Below are 20,277 nucleotides of genomic sequence, written 5' to 3' on the forward strand. Positions count from 1 at the left end.
TTTAGAGAGGAATTATAAGGCTGACTTGTTAGACCAATTAGACACATTACTTTAAACATTGCAAGCATATAAATGCCAAATATGCACACAGATTCCTTAATGTAAGACAATCAAAACACACTTAAAGATTTATGTTTTCATTCTAAACCTTCCTGGGCTTAAAAGAAGCCTATCCCTGTGGTAGGCAGAATTCTAAGATGATGCCCCAATGACCCACACCCGTGTATACTCTCCTCCCCTTGAGTGTGGGTGGAACCTCCAATATTGATAAGATGTCATTCCTGTAATTAGGTTACTAATCAGTTGACTTTGAGCTAATCAAATCAGATTCCTGGCTGGGCCTGCCTTAACCAGTGAGCCTTTAAAAGAAGGGGAAGCATCACAGAAATGTACTCCCATGGACTTTGAAGATGTAGATGAGCTCTGGCCAACAGACAGCAAAAAACCTGGGACCTCAGTCCTAAATCTACAAGGAATTCAATTATGGCAACAACTGGTGAACTTGGAGGAGGACCCTGAGCTTTTGATGAGAACCAGTGCCCTAGATTTCAGTCTGGTGAGACCCTGGACTAACCCATGCCTGACCTCCTGATCCACAGAAATTGCATAATGAAAAACTAATATTCCCTCTGTAGTGGGTTGAATTGTGTACCCCAACAACCAGTACATTGAATATATTGAAGCCTCAACTCCTGGTGCCTGTGAATGTGACCTCATTTGGAAATCAGGTCTTTGCAGTTGTAATCAAGTTAAGAGAAGGTCATACAGAACTAAGGTGTTTCCTAAATCTGATGACTGGTATCCTTATAAGGAGAGGGAGAGCTGGAGACATATACACAGACAGGGAAGATGGAGGCAGAAATTGGAGAAATGTAGCTAAAAGCTAAAGAATGGCAAGGATTTCTGGCAACCCCCAAAAGCTGGAAGAGGTGAAGAAGGATTCTCCCCTAGAGTCTTCAGAGGGAACATGGCCCTGCCATCTTGATTGTAGACTTCTTGCCTCCAGAATCATGAGAAAATAAATTCCTGTTGTTATAAACCTCTGGTTTGTAGTAATTTGTTATGGCAGCCCTAGAAAACTAATAAACCCCTTAAAGGAACACTTATGCCATTTCTGGCAGAGATTGGCTAGATACTCAAACTCATTTCTTCTAGCATGTGGCTAGACCACATATCCCAGCTGGCCTGGCCTTTATCTGGAGGGGCTATGTGCTTAGTTCTTGCTGATGGATTTGAGCAGAAGTGTCGTGACCCTCCAAGTCATTGAATTAAAATCTGCTCTGCTTTGTCTAGGCTCTGTGTTTTCTTCTTCCATTGTGACCTTGGAGGCCATGCGTTGAAGATGGAAGCCTCACAAGATTGAATAAGGCTGGATCTGAGTCTTTGCTTGGAGGAAAGCCTCAGGCCAGGAACATCTGCACTGGACATTCCATGAGAGAGAAATAAACTTGTGCTGTGCAGCTGAGATTTGGGGGTTAGTTAATTGCCCCATTACATCATTCCAAATATTCTTTTAACAGTTGATAATACACAGTGTCCAGAGACATTAGCTGGGCTGTGGGGTCTGAATCAGCAGCCAGACAGAACAGTTTTTTCCTGATCCCAACTGCCAACCTGAGTCCCCTTTTTATACTCATAGTGTCTTGTGTTATATACAGACTAAAGATTAAAAAGGGGATGATCACTGTATCAGTCAGGATTCTCCAGAGAAGCAGAACTAATAGGAGATAGATGGATGGATGGAGAGGGAGATAGATAATGAGGAATTGGCTCATGCAATTATGGAAGCTGAGAAATCGCACAATCTGGCATCTGCAAGCTGGAGACCCAGGAAAGCTGGTGATGTAGTTCAGCCTGAATCTTAAGGGCTGAGTGCCAGGGGAACCAATGGTGTAAGTCTCAGTCTGAGTGTAGGAGAGGCCCAATGTCCCAGTTCAGCAGTCAGGCAGAGAAGATGCAGATTCTTCCTTCTTCTGCCTTAATAGATTGGATCTTGCCTTCCCACACTGGGAGGGATATCTGTTCTACTGAGACCATTCAAACTCTAATCTCACTCAGAAATAACACCTTCACAGGCATAACCGGAAATAATGATTTCCTAACTTTTGGGGCACCCCATGATCCAGTCAAGTTGACACAGAATTAACCATCACAATCACATAGACCATGTCCCTGGTTTGTGCCTAATTACTACCAAATTCTTCCAGCCATTCACAGAATCCTGAAGCCTCAGGCTGCTCCTTCAGAGAATGGGATTTTTAACTTTAATATCTCAAGATATTTAGAAGTCTTCATGTTTAGTTTTAAATACTGTGAACTTGACAGAATCCTGCATCTTCCATCCTATTCTATATAACTCTTACAGATTTTAAAAGGACACCTGGAAGAATTTCTCTAGGCTTTGTCCCTAGTTTTAAGGACATTATACTGACATGTTTGGACATTTAAGAAAACTTTAAGATGCACTATACTTTTAAGTTTGATTTATTCTGTTTGTCAGAATTAATTAAGTGCTGAGAAGGTTTTATTCATTAGTCAGATATTTAAGGGGCTTAAAAAGTAAACTGAATTATTTAATTTATAAAGGCACTTAGTTAAATGGGACCAATCATCAGTCAAAGACATTTGTGTCAGTGATCCTTAAACTTTATTAGATTTATAAATAGAATATTAAGAGTTGTAAATTGAACTCAAAAGCTCAAGGAGAAACTAGGTTTGGAGTCTGTAACTTTAATAAAGAAAACATTGATATTAAACGCCTTTGTATGATAGCAAATCGTTTTCTGCAAACAATATCTCACATTAAACTTAAAAATTGAACAAACAAATAAACCTGCTTCTACACCACGCAGTAGATAGCTTCTAACCTACTCTGTCTTGGGGAGCCAGATAATCAGTCAGTATCTGAGGAATAAGAAAGGAGCATGAATTTTAGTGCACATAAAAGGTGTAGTGATTATTTAGACCGGAATAATCACCAGGGATACTTTGTTAAGAAATCAGATCCTTGGCCTCTTTCCTGTGATTCTCTTCCCCTGGATCTGAGGTAGGGTTTGAAGGATCTGGAGTTTTTAACAGTGTTTCTCAAAGGGTGGTCCATGGACCAGCAGCATCGGCTTGACCCATTTTAAGATGTTTCTTCACAGGCAGCAAAAGCAAAATAGACAAGTGGGACTACATCAAACTAAAAAGCTTCCTGACAGCAAAAGAAACAATCAACAAAAAGAAAAGGTAATATATGGAATGGGAGAAAATATTTGCAAACCATCTATCTGATAAGAGGTTAATCTTGTGCTCGCTTAGGCAGCACATATGTTAAAATTGGAATGATACAGAGAAGATTAACATGGTCCCCGTGCAAGGATGACACGCAAATTCATGAAGAGTTCCATATTTAAAAAAAAGAGGTTAATCTCCAAAATATATAAGAAATTGTACAAGAAACTTCTTCAATTCAATAGTAAAAAAAAAAAACCCTTAATAACCTGATTTTAAAATGGGCTAAAGACTTGAATAGACATTTATCCAAAGAAAACATACAAATGGCCCAAAGATATTATGAACAGATGCTCAATGTCACTAATCATCAGCGAAATACAAATCAAAACCACAAAGAGATATCACCTCATACCTGTCAAGATGGCTATTATCAGAAAAAAAAAAGAAAAACAAACTCCAGCATATAACAAATGTTGGTGAGGATGTGGATAAATTGAAACACTTGCACACTGTGAATGGGAATGCAAAAGGGTGCAGCTGCTATGGATAATAATGTAGAGATTCCTCCAAAAATTAAAAATAGAACTACCATATGATCCAGCAATCCTGCTTCTGGATATTTATCCAAAAGAATTGAAATCAGGATTTCAAACAGATGTTAGCATTCCTATGTTCATTGCAGCACTCTTCTGAACAGTCAAGAGGTAGAAACAACCTAAATGCTCATTGACAGATAAATGGATAAAGAAAATATGGTATATACCTATAATGGACTACTACTCAGCCTAGAAAAGGAAGGAAATTCTGCAATATGAGACAACCTTGAGGACATTATGCTAATGACATAAGGCAGTCATAGAAAGACATAGAAAGGTGACTACTATATGATTGCACTTATATGACTCTCTAAAATAGTTAAATGCTTAGAATCAAAGAGTGGAATGGTGGTGGCCAGGGGTTGGGGGGAAGGAAAAATGGGAGTTACTAATCAATGGGCATAAAGTTTCAATCAAGCAAGAAGATTCTAGAGATTGACTGTACAACATTGTACCTATAATCAACAATGTATTATATACTTAAAAATTGTTAAAAGGGTAATCTCTAAGTGAAGTAAGCCAGAAAGAGAAAGAAAAATACCATAAGATATCATTTATATGTGGAATCTAAAAAAAAAAAAAGAAGAAGACATTAATGAACTTACCTACGAAACATAAACAGACTCACAGTCATAGAGAACAAACTTACGGTTACGGAGGGTAGGGGCAAGGGGGTGGTAAGGGAAGGGATAAACTGGGAGTTCGAGATTTGTAGATACTAACTACTATATATAAAATAGATGTACAACAAGTTTCTGCTGGATAGCACAGGGAACTATATTCAATATCTTGTAGTAACCTATAGTGAAAAAGAATATGAAAAGGAATATATGTATGTTCATGTATGACTGAAGCATTATACTGTACACCAGAAATTGACACACTGTAACTGACTATACTTCAATTAAAAAAAAGGGTAGATCTCATGTCAAGTATTCTTAACACAATAAAATATAAAATAAAATAAAATAAAATTGAAGAACTAGAGGAAAGTATTTCTTCTAGTGTTCTCTTCCAACTTGAGTCATTTGTTATCTAGGAATGTCTTTTCTGTTTGGCTGGCTCTGTGGCCTACTGTTTCTCAGTTCCCAATGCTGCAGACCCATCATAGCCTTTTACTCTCTTGACACCCTCAGTTTTCAGTTTTCAGATTGAATCTGGGCTAGAAGAAGGTCACCCACTGGGTGGAGCCGTGACGTTTCCTGTTGTCACAATCTAGCTTATTGGCTGAGGCAGTCCGTTTGGTTTTTCAATGATTCCTTGTGAATTGATCTAAGTGCACTGTTGTGACACACATAGTTTCTTCAGAGGCCTTTTAAAATGTCTTAGCTGTGATACATATTGCAATGGCCACATATTGGAGTGTATCTATTGTATATGCTTGCAAAATGTGAGGGCAGGAAGTGGGGTGAGATGTTCGAGAAAAATCCTGGAAATGTCACTGTTATCTGATAATTTATAAGTGTGCAAATGATGAGGAAGTCACAGGTAGTTTTCCTGGAATAAATATCAATTTTGGCGTCATTGTCATTGTCTCCCGACATGGACTTATTGAATTGGAAAAGTGTACTCGCAAGGGTAGGTTTGCCCCTAACCAACATTTACAGGGCTTGAGGCAAGAGTCTCAGTGAAGACCCTAGCAGTGCAGTGCCTCCTTCTTTTCTTTCCCCTTCTGGCTTTGTCCTGAACCACTATTCTAGCCCAAGCGACTAAGTTTCATCTACTCCTGCACCCCAATCACCAGCCACCCCTTAGCATGGTCTGCTCTCAAGAGGATGGCCCCAGGAACAAGCTTGCATGGGCCCTGAAATGGCTTGAGTCCCTCTGAGCAGGGAATTTCAGACTCCTGAGACCCACCCAGGGCTTGACTTAGAAGGGAGGCTGTGGGCTTTGAGTGGATACAGCCTCCTGGCTGTAGGGATTACCTGCCTCCAGTGGAGGGCATAGCTGGAGGAAATCTAGAGCAGGGCCTTCCAAGCTTTAAAGTTTTGGGGGTCGGGGGACAGTTCTAGTTGTAGAGTATGTGCTTAGCATGCATAAGGTCCTGGATTCAATCCCTAGTACCTCCATTAAAATAAATAAATAAATGAAATAATTAATAATTAAAATAAATAAATAAATGAAAAACCTAATTACCCCCCCATAAAAAATAAATAAAATTTTTAAAAAAGGTTTAAATTGTGGGCCTCCCTATAGGTGAGGGGCCCAACTAAGGTGCCCCAGTTGCCCAGGTTTAAGGGTAGTACTGGTTATGGGGTTCAAAGATGGAGGAGAGCCTATTGTAAGCAAGGATGTGTCATGATTGGGGGAACCACCTTAGGGCCCTTATAAGTACTCTTTGTCTTGTGTTATGACCTCTAATTTTTACCAGTGGCCACAATTAGTTAACGTAGGACCCTGCATCATTATGCTCCCATCTCTCCTCTCTTATCGCAGCCACATCCTTGTCCTCAACTCCCCCCATCACAGCTCAGTTTTGCTATTATTTATGATTTTCAACCATTAAGCAGCCTTGAGGAGTTAGAATATCTCAAAATTCTTTGGGATTTTGAAATACTTTATAGGGGAAAGAAGAGAGTTCAGTGGTTAAATAGTTTTAGGGAATGCTGCATATGCTATCGCCCTAGCCTGGTGACTTACAATGCAGCTTGGCATTCTAAAGGCTCTGACAATTCCTGCAGTAAACAAATCTGTATTAACTTTATTTAACTCTTTGGTTCCCAATTGTATTTGAAAATAGACACGTCACTCCTTTGATTCCAAAGCGGTAATCATTGATAGTTTCTGCCTTAAGGGAGCATTCAACCAAGGGATTTATTGATTCTCTGATACCTATTTATTACCCCAAAGACTGAACTAAGCATACAAAGGGAAACAAAATAAGACTCTGCCTTTGGGGAGCTAGTAATCATCTTACCAGTGACTTCAAATGTCGATTCAATTTAACTGTGGGGAAAGTTCAGCTGTGTTTGGAAATCTTAGTTCAATTATAACTTGAGGTCAGTTACCATTTATTTATTTTTATTTTTATTTTAAACACCTTTATTGTGGTCTAATTTCTGTACAGTAAACTACACATATTTCAGATGTACAATTTGATGAATTTTGATAGATGTGGTTATCATTTAAATGGCTGGAAAAAAATGCATGACTGTCTTCAGTGTGCCTGCTGCTGATTACATTTTCCAAATGTGAAAGAGGTCTTAGAACTAGAAAATCAGGTATCTTTTTATCTCAGATCTTATGTGGACCATCCTTGGGTACTTTGGGGGTGATGTGGCCAGGTACTACCTTGTGAACAAAAAATACTGCAAACCACAGCAGTAGACAAAGAATGCTGAAGCCATCAAGTCATCAGTAGCTGCCGCCACCCCCCAGGGAAGACAAGCCTGCAGCCCAGCCTCTGCAGCCATTCACAATGGTGCCCACTGAGGGGACTCAGAATAAGAAAGGACAGGATACTGGCCCTAAATAGCTAGATGCTTGTCAAAGGAATGAATTCAATGAGCCCAAACGTTTGCTTCCTCCCATATATAGAAAAGCACTAAATTCTTTAACTTCTTGAGATGCCTGTTTTTCTTTAGTTAACAAGCCATCTTTTAAAGTTCCAACTACCTGGTCTTTGTTGAAAAGCTCCTATACATCCTAGCTCCTCCCCCACCTCTTTGGAGCAGTCCCTTCAGTCGACAACCTACTAGGATTTGTTGGGGGGGCTAATGTGGCTCATTACTACCTCGAGACTGATGGGATTTGTCCCAACCTCCCAGGGTACTTTGGGGCTTCTGTGGCCTATCACTACTTCCAAGGATACTTTGTAGGCTGTCAAATGATTGTCGACTGACATAAACGCGCAGCCTAAAAGTTGAGAGTTATGTTTTATTTGGCGGACATTTCTGAAGACTCGAACCCCTTCAAACCTGGGATGACAGCCTCTCAGATGGCTCTGAGGGACTGCTCCGAAGAGGTAGGGGAGGAGCTAGGATATATAGCAGCTTTACAGCAAAGACCAGGTAGTTGGAACATTAAAAGATGACTTGTTAACTAAAGAAAAACAGGCATCTCAAGAAGTTAAAGAATTTAGTGCTTTTCTATGTATGGGAGGGAGCAAACATGTGGGCTCATTGAATTCATCCCTCTGACAAGCATCTAGCTATCTGGAGCCAGTATCCTGTCCTTTCTTATTCTGAGTCCCCTCAGGGTGCACCATGGTGAGTGGCTGCAGGGGCCGGGCTGCAGGCTTGTCTTCCCTGGGGGGTGGCGGCAGCCGCTGATGACTTGATGGTTTTAGCGTTCTTTGTTTACTGATGTGGTTTGCAGTATTTTTCATTCACCTGATGAATGTTCTTCCAGGAGCCTGCCCAATCCAAGGATCGATAAAGCATTAGACCTGTTGCTACTTAGAATCTTTGTTTTTGTTTGGGGAGAGGAGCCCAGGCTCTTTGGGGAGAGTTTCAGAACTTCGTGTACATTTCAGATCTTAGGTTTTTTTTATCTCATCCCTTGCCTGCCATGATCAAGAATGTGCAAGGTAACTTGACATGAAATCAGAACTGCTTGCCTCCCTCGGGCTGTTTTTAGGTATGGTATTTGATGGAAGCAGGAAAAGGCCTGGGTGGTCTCTCAGCAACTCTTTAGTGACTGTGATTGTGGCAGACGCTATCGGTGCCCCATCCGTATTTCTTCCACACTCACCTCTACATGTCGAAGGCTGCTTACTGCGAACACCTGTGATTCTGCCAGAGGGCTTTATTAGCCCTTTGGTTGGGGGAGCATGCTCAACTTCCACACACAGTAAGCATAAAGTGCCAGACTTAATGCTTCCAGAAATAGTTGTCAACCAATGACAATGGAGACTTAGTGAATAAATGCCCCAGCTTTCTAACCCTTAGCTGCGATAACTCTGAGGTATATTCTTTACTGTCTCCCACGGTTCCCCACAGGAACTGATCTCCAGCTGCCACAATGGTAAATAGCTTAAAAATGCATTTTTTTTATTGGCTGCATTCGCTTCCATTTTCATTTCCCCACTTCCCTACTGGCGTTTCCTGACATTGCCTCCCTGCTAAAAATGTCTGCACTTAAATACTTGCGTAAAGTCTCCTTATCTCAAACCAACCAGTGATTCTAATATATTTAGTCTTGAAGTTTGCTAATGGAGGTTAGAGACACTTTCTTGACTTGTGACTATCATATGGCACTAATTGTTTGAAAAAGTTATAGTCCATTTTTAATTTGTTACTTTAAAATTGAGAAATATATTCAGACTCTACTAGTGGTAGACATTAAAAATCAAGAAAGGAAGACATGTATTGATATCAGGAGTTGAAAAATAAAAACACTTGGTCTCAAGCCTTTTCTGTCAATCTTCTTTTGACCTGAATCTGGCTGAATTCACTGGTACCTTATTACCTGTAAGCCAGAAAGATTATTTTTATTATGTGCATGTCCTGTGTCTGTTATTTTGAAATGAGAAGTCTGAAAGTGGAGACGGATCTTGTGTCTCAGTGTGGTAGGTAGCTTCTAAGATAGCCCCCAAATACTCCCATCTCTTCATATTCATGGCCTTGGGTAATCCCCTTTCCTTGAGTAACTTGCTTCAGTGGACTGTCTCAACTATGAGGAGATGTCACTTCTATGATGAGGTTATAAGAGACTGTAAACTCCATCTTGCTCTCCAGATTCTTTCCTTTGCTTGCTTTGATGAAGCCATGTTTAGGAGGCCCATGTTTAGGAAGCCCATGTGGCCAGGAACTGAGGATGACCTCTGGCTAACAGCCAACAAGGAATGGGGATCCACAGCTCAATAATCCAAAAGGAACTGAACTTTGTCCACAATCATGTGGTGAGCTTGGAAGTGGATCCCTCCTCAGTTAAGTTTTGAGATGAGATTCTGGACATGGCTGACATCTTGATTGACATCATCTGTACCCTGAGGCAGAGCAACTGGCTAAGCTATGCTCAGATTCCTAATCCACAGAAACTATGAGATAATAAATGTGTGTTGTTTTAAGCTACAAATATACGTGGTAATTTATTATGCAACAATAGATAACTAATATACTCAGCATATATAAATGTGTGTAATAATTAAGTATTTGCACTTTCTTATTCATTCTGTATTAGAGCAAATATTTGGGACACAGAAGGAAAATTCAGGCTCTAACAGGGTCAGTGTCACCCTGAAAACTGAATCAAATTGACCATGATTGTGATAGATTACGTTTAAATTTCAGGGTTGAACTCCTACTGTTCTCCAAAGAAAAGGAAAATACCTTCTCTTTCAAAGTCTATCTGACCAAGATTCTTTATAGGAAAAATGGCCACTCATAGATTAGTTTCTGAGTACATTTTCTACCAATGATGTTAAGACATCTCTAAGAATATGCAAGTCTCTTAGCAACAGAAGATGATCCCGAATGAGAAAGCATCATGAGCCAACTCCCCTGCAAGCATCGGAGCAAACAAAGATGAGATTTTAAACTTTAAAAAAAATATATATTTAAAATGAATTCATCCTGAAAAAATGGAGCAACGTGTATAAATCTATTAACTGAAGAAATTCTGTTGTTTCAAGGTTATATCTTATGTGTCTAGGATAAATACATTTAAAAAATACACACAGTAAAATGTGAAAAACAGTTTCTTTGGGATCATCATGTCTGCTGCCAGAGAAGTCACATTTCTTGTAAAACAATGCAACATAATGGATGGTGGTGGAGTGAGGCCAGCTGGTTTTAAATATCAAGCTGACAGTGGAATGTGGTATTTGGAAGATCGTCACAGCACAACATTCAAGGAGGCATCGAAATCTATTGGTTGACAACTTAACAAAATGTAGCATGTTTTCCAAAGTATTATTTCAGCCTCAGAAATAGATTCACTTTACACTCAGCGTATTCCGTCTATTGTGGGTGAATTCCGTGGGATCATCTCACAGATAAAGCTGCTTCATAACTAGATTTTTTTTGCCCCTTTATTCTCTAGCCTAGAAGTTCCTGAGTAGGGGTACATAAGATGATCCGCTGGGGTACAGGCAGAAAATATTAGAATTTTTCCCTTAAAAAGTAAGAAAGACATTAAGCTTTATCAACAGTTGATGTTCAGACTGACACTGATGGCCTCACTCAGTTCATCTGCATGGAAGGCTATTGTGGGTCATGCCCAGCGTGCATGGTTTCCTGAGAGAAAAGTGTGATCCCATAATGCCGACAGGTTGACTGAGGTCTCCTCACCATTTGTTAGTTCTGTTCTAGGGTACTGAAATTTACATGAGACTCGTTAAGTGAATTCGACTGCTATATTTTCTGCAAAGTAGAAACCACACATTGAAACCGTATATTGAAATGGAATGAGCGACTTTGAGAATCTTTTCTACCACCCACAAGTTCATGGGCTATCCCAAAGCAAAATGTGCAAAAGAGCTGTTGAACTTACGTTTGTTCTTCCTTTTCCAATTTCGTAATGTGGAAACTTAGATTATTTATTTGAGACCCCTCTTCTTTAGGAATACAAGCATTTAATGCTATACATTTCTCTCTAATTGTAGATAATTGTGGACAACATATAGGTAGGTCTTGTTTTGTAATCCAGTCTACCAGTTGTCTTTTAATTGATGTATTGATGATTTTAGCTGCATCTCACAAATGTTTTGCTGTATTTTCATTTTTTTGTTCAGTTCAAAATATTTTCCAATCTCCCTGGGGACTTCCTTTTTGACCCATGGATTATTTAGAAGGGTGTTAATTTCAAGAGTTTTGGGTATTTTCAAGAGGTCTTTCTGTAATTAATTTGTAGTTTAATTCCATTATTGTCAGAGAATATACTTTGGATGATCTTAATTCTTTTAAATTTGTTAAGGTTTGCTTAGTACCCAGGAAGTAGTCTATATTAGTGAACATTCTTCTGTGCATTTGAAAAAAAATGAGCACTTTGCTGTTAAGTGAATTTTTTGATAAATAAATGTCAATTAGGTCCATGTGATTGATAATTTTGTTCAGTTCTTTTATATCCTTGCTGAATTTCTGTATACTTTTTCTGTCAGGTACTAAGACAGGAGTGGTGAAAATTTTTCATCTGTAATTGTGAGTTTATCCATTTCTCCATTCAATTCTATTAGATTTTGCTTCATGTACTTTGAAGCTCTATTTGGTACACACACATTTAGAACTCTTATGTCTTTTAGTGACTTGACCCTTTCACATGATGTAATGTCACTTTTTATCTCTGGTAATTTTCCTTGCTTTTAAATATACTTTGTCTGCTAGGACTATAGAATTTTTATACCATGAATAAATAAAAATAGATTTTTGAAAATATTATCTTACATTGCATCAACTTAAATTTCTGTTTCATGTATGTTATAAGTGTAGGTAATACTTAAGTACACAGTGGTTGTATAATGTATATAAAATATAAGTAGTATATAAGTATAATTATGCTTGCAGGTGTATTATTTCAAAGTTTGGAGATCATTTTTGTAAACTTTCAAAACCCAAAGTGTACTGTAACTTGCACTGTTTTCACATAATGTTAATAGATATTATGAATAAATAAAAATAATAATGAAGATTCTCATAGTCTTACAAGGGTAAGAAATGCTACATTAAGCAGAAATGGACATTTTTTTTTTTTGCTACGTGACTTCTTGGAGCCTTTAACATGCCAATATGTATGATGACTTTCCCAGAGACACAGTACACAGTATTTCCCAAGCTCTGGTTCTTGGAAGAGGTTTGTAAGCCTTATTTTGTGATCAGTCTGTATGCCTCACAGTAGCCAGACTTACGGTAAAAATACCACATTTGGCTTTTTGTGTGTGTGTGTTTGAAATGTCTTGCTAGCACCAAGTTACTAGTATGTCTTTCTTCATCCTAAGTAAAGAGCAGCATCAATTTATTTTCCCAAAAGAAGTGAAATTTTGTATTGAGCAATTAATCAAATTCTGACAAGATTGGGAGTATAAATTAATTTTCTTAAATTAATCTATAATAAATCTAAAATAATACCAAAATATGCATTACTTAATTTGAATGTCTAACCAAATAGTGAGACGACTGTATCTCTGTATCTATATCTATATATATATCCAGCTCACGGATGAAATTTTATTTAAAAAGTCTGAATACTTTGGTATCATGTGTGAACATAACACAAGTGAAATTTCTTCTCTATTAATTGCTTCATTTAAGTCCTGTTTATTCTGCCAAGAGATACGTTGAAGTAGCGTCCTCTTCTCTTTCCCTTCTTCAACTGCTGTAGTTCAGACTCTCACCCACTCTTGTATGATAGTCTCATCGCAGCTCTCTGGGTTTCCTTTCTGTTTGCCATTGGAGAATGGTCACCCGAATTGTTTTAAAAATAGCACCAGTGATTCATATCAATTCCTTGCTTAAAAATGTCCAGTGCAGAGCATGCTGTCTGAACTCCAGGGGAAGAAGACAGGGGAATCTTCAAATATTTAAGACCCTTAAACATCTAACTCCAATCAAAATATCTTCCTTCATCACTTGGTCCTCCACACTCTGTGTGAGCCCTTGGTTTTAGACACAGCAGCTTCATTATTTATAAAGTTGGGGGTTTTTTGCCTATACTATGCCATCATGTCCATCCTGTGAAGTAGACTAGGCTTTTGCTATCTTCCTCATTATGCAGGTGAGGAAACAGAGCCTCATGACCTTGTCCAAGGTCACAGAGCATGTAAGGAAGAGAGTTAGTACTCAAAGGCTAGTTTTCTGATTTCAAATCTCACTCTTGGTCCAGAGTATGGTGCTGCTTGTCAGTGAAAGCATGATGAACTAGAGGTCAAGACATTCTAAAGCAGTTCCTGAAGGTGATAACTTAAATAATGATGGATGTAATCAAGTATGGTAAAAAATCGTAGGCAGGTGCTCAACATGGATTCCTCCATCCTTCTAGAGTAGTGGTTCTCATTCTTGGCTTTACACTGGAATCACGTTGGGGAGCTTTAAAAACAAATGGGTGGCCCAGTTTCACCCCAGAGAGTCTCATGTAACTGATCTGGAGTGCAGCATGGGTATCTGGACTTCTAAAAGCACCACAGGTGATTATAATGTGCAGCCAACATTAAGAACCACCATTCTAGAGCAGTTGTTTTCAGAGTACAGGCACACCTCATTTTACTACACTTTGCTTTATTGTGTTTCACCAATACTGTGTTTTCTACAAATTGAAGGTTTGTGGCAATCCTGCATTGAGCAAGTCTATTGGCGCCATTTTTCCAATAGCATTTGCTCACTCCGTGTCTCTGTGTCGCATTTTGATAATTCTTGCAATATGCCAAACTTTTTCATTATTATTGTATTTATTATGGTGATCTGTGATCAGTGATCTACATGTTACTGTTGTAATTGTTTTGGGGCGCCATGAATAAGACGACTAACTTAACGGATAAATGTTGTGTGTATTTTAACTGCTCCACTGACCGACTGTTTCTCCACCTCCTTTCCTTTTCTCAGGCTGCCTCATCCTCTGAGACACAGCAATATTGAAATTAGGCCAATTAATAACTGTATAATGGCCTCTAAGCGTTCAAGTGAAAGGAAGAGTTGCGTCTCTCTCACTTTAAATCAAAAGCTAGGAATGACTAAGCTTAGTGAGGAAGGCATGTTGAAAGCCGAGACAGGCCAAGAAGTAGGCCTCTTGCACCAAACAGTTCACCAAGTTGTGAAGGCAAAGGAAAAGCTACTGAAGGAAATTAAAAGTGCTGCTTCAGTGAACACACAAATGATAAGATAGCTTAACAACCTTATTGCAAATATGGAGAAAGTTTCAGTGGTCTGGATCAAGCCAGACACAACATTCGCTTAAGCCAAAGCCTAATCCAGAGCAAGGCCTTAACTCACTTTAGTTCTGTGAAGGCTGAGAGAGGTGAAGCTATAGAAGAAAAGTTTGAAGCTAGTGGACGTTGGTTCATGAGGTTTAAGGAAAGAAGTCATCTCCAGAACACAGAATTGCAAGGTGAAGACACAAGTGCTGATGTAGAAGATACAGCAAGTTGACCAGAAGGTCTAGCTAAGATAGTTAATGAAGGTGGCTACACTAAGCAACAGATTTTCAATGTAGATGAAACAGCCTTATATTGGAAGATGCCATCTATGACTTTCATAGCTGGAGAGGAGAAGTCAATGCCTGTCTTCAAATCTTCAAAGGACAGCTGATGACTTTAAGTTGAAGCCAAAGCTCATTTACCATCCCCTAAATCCTAAAGCCCTCAAGAATTATGCTAAGTCTACTCTGCCTGTGCTCTATAAATGGAACAACAAAGTCTGGATGACAGCACATCTATTTACAACATGGTTTACTGAATATTTTAAGCCCATTGTTGGGACCTACTGCTCAGGAAAATAAGATTCCTTTCAGAGTATTTCTGCTCATTGACAATGCACCTGATGACCCAGGAGCACTGATGGAGATGCACAATGAAATTAATGTTGTTTTCATGCCTACTAACATAGCATCCATTCTGCAGCCCGTGGAACAAGGAGTAATTCCAACTTTCAAGTCTTATGATTTAAGAAAAACATTTCATAAGGTTATACCTGCCATAGATAGTGATTCCTCTGATGGCTCTGGGCAAAGTCATTGGAAAACCTTCTAGAAAGGACACACCATTCTAGATGCCATGAAGAACATTCATGATTCATGGGAAGAGGTCAGGATTAGAGTCTGGAAGAAGTTGATTCCAACCCTCATGCATGGCTTTGAGGGATTCAAGACTTAAGTGAAGGACGGAACTGCACTTGTGGTGGAAATAGCAAGAGCACTAGAATTAGAAGTGGAGCCTGAAGATGTGACTGAACTGTTGCAGTCTCATGATAAAACTAATGGATGAGCAGCTGCTGCTTACAGGTGAGCAAAGAAAGTGGTTTCTTGAGATGGAATTTACTCCTGGTGAAGATGCTGTAAAGATTGTTGAAATGACAACAAAGGATTTAGAATATTCCGTCAACTTAATTGACAAAGCATCGGCAGATTTTTGAGAGGACTGACTCCAATTTTGAAAGAAGTTCTACTGTGGTTAAAATGGTATCAAACAGCATTGCATGCTACAGAGAAATCATTCATGAAGGGCAAATTTCACTGTTGTCTTATTTTAAGAAATTGCCATAGTCACCCCAAGCTTCAGCAACCACCACCCTGATCAGTCAGCAGCCAGCAACATCGAATCAACACCCTCCACTAGCAAAACGATTATGACTCGCTGAAGGCTCACATGATGTCGCTCAGGTTAGCATGTTTTAGTAATAAAGTATTTTTAAATTAAGGTAGACACGCTTTTTTTTTTTTTTTCTATAAGATACAGTGCTGTTGCACACTTAATGGAAGACTTTTATACACACTGGGAAAGCAAAATATTTTCTGCGACTTGCTTTACTGTGATATTTAGTTTATTGCAGTGGTCTGGAACCAAACCGGCAATATCTCTGAAGTATGCCTGTAAGTTCCTTGGATCAGTAACATCAACACCACCTGGCAACTTGTTAGAAATGTAAATTCTCAGGCCTCACACGAGATCTGAATCAGAAACTTGGGTGGAGCCCAGCAATCTGCGCTTTAGTAAGCCCTGCAGGGGATTCTGATAAAGGCTAAGCTTTGCGAACCACAGTGTTAACATCATGCATTTAAAATTTCTCTGGATTGGAACCATCAGTAATAAATGCATTGTAAGCGCTATCCCATTACACATCCATATTACAGTCTCTCCATTTATATAAGTGAAACAAAATTTGCTTGAAGCAATAGCAACCCTGAATGTGCACTGTGATATTTTCCAGTCTACTCCATCTCATCCCAGTTCATTAAAAAATACGAATCATGACTCTTTAATTTTACAACCCACTAATGGATTATAACCAGCAGTAAGAAAAAACACTGATCTCATGTCCTGTCCTGTGTTGCAGTGGCTGGAATATTAAAATCTATGTTCCGCAGGCTCTCTTGCAGCTGGGTTCTGGAACATTCTTAGTCTAGTCTCTGGGTCTCTTAATTGTGCTTTTATATCTTTTATTTCCTTTTCAGTGCTACTCCATTCAGGTAATTTTTTCATTCCATTCTTTTTCAAGTTCAGCATTCCTCTCTTTGGCTACATATAGTGCGTTGTTTACCATATCCACTGAGTTGGTCATTTCCAAAGCTATATAGTTTTTATTTCTGAAAATTTCATTTCACTGGTTTTCAAATCTTTCTGTTTGTTTTGTTGATAATAGTATTCCCCTCCATGATTTTTAATTTCTTATTTTCTTTCTTTGGCCAATTAAATATACTGACAGTATATATACAATTTCATTATATAAAGTTTAAAAGAATAATATTCTTCATTTTTTTATGCTGACTCTCATTCATGGTGGCCTGTTTTCTTGTTTTCACAGTCCTCTGGAAACCTGTTTACTTACTAGATTACTGGTTTGTTATGAAAGGATATAACTCAGGAACAGCCAGATGGAAGAGATGCATAGGGCATGGTATGGGGCAAGGGTGAGGAGCTTCCATGCCTTTTCCAGGTGCCCCACTCTCCCCACACCTCTACATGTTCACCAATCCAGAAGCTCTCTGAACCCTGTCCTTTTGGGGTTTTAGATTAAGGTAGACACGCTTTTTTTTTTTTTTCTATAAGATATAATGCTGTTGCACAGTTAATGGGAATACATAGGCATGATTGATTAAATTGTGGACCATTGGTGATTGAATCCACTCTCCAGGCCCTCTCGCCTCCCTGGGAGTGGGGATTGTGGGACTGAAATTTCCAACCCTCCCATCACTTCCTTGGTCCCTCTGTTGACCAGGCCCTATCCTGAGGTGGTTTCCAAAGGTCTCTTCCTTAACATAACAAAAGATACCTTTATCTCCCTAATCACAAGACATTCCAAGTGTTTTAGATGCTCTGTGCCAGATCCCAGGCTGAAGACCAAAAAAATATTTCTTGTTATAAATCACAAGATCACAATCACATTCATCTAATTTCTGATAAACCCTACTTGGTTGCATTTCTTGCATCAACCCTAGACGTTTTTATTTTGTTTTGTTTTGCCCTCAGTACACTGCTGGATTTTACTGCATGAGATGTCTAGGATTTCTGGTTTTTTACATTTGCCTTCATAAATTGTGTGTGTGTGTGTGTGTGTGTGTAGGGAGACAGTGAGTGAGCAAATGAATTTAATTGTAACATCTCTGTCACTTAAGATAACAAATGGTTGTTTCTTGTTCATACAGATTCTGCTTCAAGTGGGGCATCTCTTTAGATCATCTCTCCCCAGTCCGTGATTCAGAGGGATCCAGGCTGTTTTCATTTTATGATGTTGTCCTGACTTCCAGGTCTCTAAAGCAGGGGAGGAAAGCACTCAAAAACGGTGAAGGAGTTTTGATTTCCTCAGCCCAGAAATGACTAACCCTGAGCAAAAACAAGTCATATGGCCCCACCCACCTGTAAGGGAGGTGGGAAGTACAGTCTTTCAGGTGCTCAGGAAAGAAAGGAGAACTGCATTTTGGAGACGACAATGTCTGCCACTCAGGTAGTGTCAATTTGAGCCCTATAAGGGTAGCCTGCACTTTTAAATTCTCAAGGGAGAATTTTTTCCCACCCCAATCCCAGACCCAGACATTGACCTTTTGCTAGAGAATTTATATCTTGTCTATACGTCCAAATATTCCAAAGCGTTTTGAATAAAGAATAAAGAGTTTTAGAAACAGACTCACAGACATAGAAGACAAACTTAAGGTTACCAGGGGGAAAGAGGGTGGGAAGGGATAAATTGGGAGTTTGGGATTTGCAGACACTAACTATTACATATAAAATAGATACACAACAAGTTTCTATTGTATAGCACAGGGAGCTATATTCAATATCTTGTACTAACCTATAATGAAAAAGAATATGAAAACGAATATATGCATGTATATGTATGAGTGAAACATGATGCTGCACACCAGAAATTGATGCAACATTGTAAACTGACTATACTTCAAGTGAAAAAAAGAATAAAGAGTTTTGAAATTCAATGTTTTATTCAGAGGACTCTTAATTCCATTCTTTGCCTCACATGGGCCCGAGGCCTTGGTGCCTTTCCAAGTGGTTATTAATATACAAGTATTTTACTTACTGATGTAAGTAAAGCTCTTAGGGTAACCAAAGCCCTAGCGCATATTTACTTAGTACGCTTCCTTTGAATTTTTGACTCCCAAGGATCCCTCCCTCCCTTCTTTCCTTTTTTCCTGTGTCTTTTTATATTGATATAATTTCTAACTTAAAGAAAAATTGCAAGGATGAAGTTTCAGCCTAGCTCCACTGAGGCCATCTCTGGAGTCCACAGAAAGCTGAACCCTGGCCATGACCTTGGGTTACTGGGACATTTGTAGGCTTTCTACACCATCTGCTGCTAGAATACAAAGACTTGGGAGTGGCTTCAAGATGGGGGATGGAATAGAAGGACGTGTAGTTTACCCTCTCCCATGAATACATCAGAAGTACATCTCCATGTGAAACAATTCTCACAGAATGCCTACTGAACTCTGGAATAAAAAGACTTAAACTATGAGGAGAACCGGATGGGAGATGCTCCTATGACAGAAGCCAGTGGCCAAATGAGAAATTGAAGCTGGGCTTGGACTTTCCCAATCTGCACTATTTAATTGGTGATGCTCACAAGATCACCCAGAGCAATGCCACCCTTTGCTACATTGCTTGCAAGGACAACCTATGAGGGAAGACAGAAGGGGAGAAGATTCACGTGGACATTTTTGAGAACTACGTTATGGACACCTCTAATTAGCTGGCCAGTGTCAGCTACAGCCCTCACTTTGAGAAACCGAAGCCTGAGTCCTTGGCGGAGCTCCATGAAGAGATGAAGCTCTTCTCAGTTTCCGGAGAAGAGGCCATGGTTTGCAGGAGACGAGATCACCTCTGTGGATTTTCTCCCTTATGACATTCTTGACCTGCACCGTGTGTTTGAGCCCTAAGGCCTGTGTACATTTCTAACATGAAAGACTTCATCACCACATAGAGGGCCTGAAGATTTCTGCCTACGTAAAGTTCAGCTGGCTTCTCCCAGGCCCTGTGTACATAAAGATGGCTGCCTTTGGCAACAGGTAGGTTCCTGAAGGTCAGAAGATAGGAGGTGCCCCAGCTTCACTGGGACCCTGGAGAAAAGCTGGACCTCCCTACATCCCCAGAATCATTCCTCTTGTTCCATTCTCCTTCTTTTCTTTCCCTTCCCCCATCCCCTTTATCGGGCCCCTTTCCTCCCCTAATCCTTGTTCATATTGGCCCTTTAAAGGTCTACAGCACCTTATTTTCTTCAGCAAATCCACCCCCGTTGTTGTCCTTCCTGCATCAGCCAACCAGAGCCATCCTTCCCTTCAGTGGTTGTCTCTGCTTTGAGGTACCTGACTGGACCCCTCACCAGTAAGTTTCAACCCTGAGTTCCCCAACATGGATCTGAAGACCAGT

The 20,277-nt window shown here is 39.5% G+C and overlaps 1 non-coding gene and 1 pseudogene across 1 annotated transcript; both read left to right on the forward strand.

Moving 5' to 3' along the window:
- Positions 1–3,291: 3,291 nt before the first annotated feature.
- LOC116662340 lies at positions 3,292–3,398 on the forward strand. The gene has a single exon (XR_004318376.1). It is a non-coding gene; the product is annotated as a U6 spliceosomal RNA (small nuclear RNA).
- A 12,260-nt stretch (positions 3,399–15,658) lies between these two features.
- Positions 15,659–19,920, forward strand: LOC102507926 (annotated as a pseudogene).
- Positions 19,921–20,277: the final 357 nt, after the last annotated feature.

The sequence above is a fragment of the Camelus ferus genome, chromosome X (assembly GCF_009834535.1).
Source record: "Camelus ferus isolate YT-003-E chromosome X, BCGSAC_Cfer_1.0, whole genome shotgun sequence".
NCBI lineage: Eukaryota > Metazoa > Chordata > Mammalia > Artiodactyla > Camelidae > Camelus > Camelus ferus.